This window comes from Schistocerca piceifrons, unplaced genomic scaffold, assembly GCF_021461385.2.
Source record: "Schistocerca piceifrons isolate TAMUIC-IGC-003096 unplaced genomic scaffold, iqSchPice1.1 HiC_scaffold_20, whole genome shotgun sequence".
Lineage (NCBI taxonomy): Eukaryota > Metazoa > Arthropoda > Insecta > Orthoptera > Acrididae > Schistocerca > Schistocerca piceifrons.
In genome coordinates, this window is record NW_025727900.1 from 20,001 (window position 1) to 22,500 (window position 2,500).

Consider the following 2,500-nt stretch of genomic DNA (forward strand, 5'->3'; position numbering starts at 1 on the left):
AGTTTGCATGTTCAATGCCCTTCGCATGCGACGTACTCAGGCTACGTTGTGGTGCGGCCTGTGTCAACTGTCCGCTGATGTCGTACGCGTGAACCACAATCTGTACTGCACATTCGTCCTTATGTACTGAATGATACATCGTGGCACATGTGTGACCGCACAACGACTGCGCCCAAAAACGGCGGACCATACAGTGCAAATATTGTGCACGCAGCTACGTGTCGTCTCCCTATGAGAGCTGGATTGCAGTGTGGTACGCCATAGAGACGTGTGGGAGGAACGGACGCCGTGGATGGCGATCAGCATGAGCTGTCTGTTGATGTATTCGGACCTAGTCGTCTCTCCTCACACACCGTGATGGCATGGTGCACCGCGTTCCATATCTGCGACATGCTACAGAGGCCGGTTGACAGTCGTTCGAGCAATGGACATCGCATACGTACGGGGGCCACCTTCCACGTATTGTCTAGGCGTGCACATTTTGTTGCGTGTATGTGGGCAGACGTAGTGTGGCGTGACACCTGACACAGGCATGCAATAATCGTTGAAGTTGCAAATGGCGATGGACGCCTGCGTTTTCTGGTGAAGTTACGCAAATGAACAAATGGTAACCTGTTGTGGTGCGGTTGTTCTCGCTAGGGGTGAATCGGTGATGGCGACGATAGGTTGAGGTACTAACCGGTTGTTCCAGCGATACCCACCATGCCGACGAAACTGAACGGCATCTGGGTGTGAAGCGATACGCGGCGGTGGCTGGGTGGGACCGTCCCCGGCCGGTGAGGGGGCGCCTCCCGGCGTGCTGGCCGCGCGGTGCGTGGGCGCACGCGCTACAGCCGGCTGGTGGGGGCGGCCAGTGGCAGGCGCGCCGGCCGACGGACGCGGCAGGCGTCGCAGCTGCGCGCCGGCGCACCCTGCGCGCGGCGCCGTGCGGCCAAAGTAGGTCCTCGCGGGCCCGGTGCGAAGCGCGGTGGACATCTTCAGTGTGCTGGTCCGATTGAGGACTGTGTGCGTTGAGGATGCGCCGCCGCCCGGCGCTCGGCGCCGCGACGCCGTCTGCTGCTCGGTCGCCCCAGCGGTTCTCGCTGGTGGTTTGTATCGCAGCTGTGCGGATGTGTTGGCGCGTGCGCTGTGCTGGGAGAGTTCGCTTCGGCACCCAAGTGGGGCTTTTGTCCTTCTGTGGCGCTGGCGTTGGAGCTGCCGGTCACCGTAGGTGGCGCGTGTTGTCTCCCGCCGGCAATGCCACGACAGCACGCTCCCGGGCCTCTGTCGGCAGCGGCAAGCTCAGTTGGGAGCACGGGTGGTCGCACCGAAAGCGTCTACTCGCCTAACTCCGGGCGATTGCGCCTCTCTCGAACCCGACCAAGTACTTGGGACGGCGCTGCGCGCCGCCGGGACCTGAGAGGGTTTCGAGGTGTATTGTGCAGGGGAGCTCAGCCTCCTCCTGTTTGCAGAATGATTGAGCGGACGCTTGCGTGTTCGCGCGGGCCCCCGGGACACACTCCCGGGCGGCCGGCTGCTCAGCTCTAGTTGACGCAGCTCCCTGGTTGATCCTGCCAGTAGTCATATGCTTGTCTCAAAGATTAAGCCATGCATGTCTCAGTACAAGCCGCATTAAGGTGAAACCGCGAATGGCTCATTAAATCAGTTATGGTTCCTTAGATCGTACCCACGTTACTTGGATAACTGTGGTAATTCTAGAGCTAATACATGCAAACAGAGTCCCGACCAGAGATGGAAGGGACGCTTTTATTAGATCAAAACCAATCGGTCGGCTCGTCCGGTCCGTTTGCCTTGGTGACTCTGAATAACTTTGGGCTGATCGCACGGTCCTCGTACCGGCGACGCATCTTTCAAATGTCTGCCTTATCAACTGTCGATGGTAGGTTCTGCGCCTACCATGGTTGTAACGGGTAACGGGGAATCAGGGTTCGATTCCGGAGAGGGAGCCTGAGAAACGGCTACCACATCCAAGGAAGGCAGCAGGCGCGCAAATTACCCACTCCCGGCACGGGGAGGTAGTGACGAAAAATAACGATACGGGACTCATCCGAGGCCCCGTAATCGGAATGAGTACACTTTAAATCCTTTAACGAGTATCTATTGGAGGGCAAGTCTGGTGCCAGCAGCCGCGGTAATTCCAGCTCCAATAGCGTATATTAAAGTTGTTGCGGTTAAAAAGCTCGTAGTTGGATTTGTGTCCCACGCTGTTGGTTCACCGCCCGTCGGTGTTTAACTGGCATGTATCGTGGGACGTCCTGCCGGTGGGGCGAGCTGAAGGCGTGCGACCGCCTCGTGCGTGCTCGTGCGTCCCGAGGCGGACCCCGTTGAAATCCTACCAGGGTGCTCTTTATTGAGTGTCTCGGTGGGCCGGCACGTTTACTTTGAACAAATTAGAGTGCTTAAAGCAGGCAAGCCCGCCTGAATACTGTGTGCATGGAATAATGGAATAGGACCTCGGTTCTATTTTGTTGGTTTTCGGAACCCGAGGTAATGATTAATA

The 2,500-nt window shown here is 57.8% G+C and overlaps 1 non-coding gene across 1 annotated transcript in view; it reads left to right on the top strand.

The window, feature by feature from the left end:
- The first annotated feature begins 1,537 nt into the window (after positions 1-1,537).
- Positions 1,538-2,500, top strand: part of LOC124741776 — a 1,909-nt gene continuing 946 nt past the window's right edge. Inside the window, exon 1 of the ribosomal RNA XR_007010077.1 lies at positions 1,538-2,500. This exon is cut by the window's right edge and continues 946 nt beyond it. This is a non-coding gene — a ribosomal RNA (small subunit ribosomal RNA).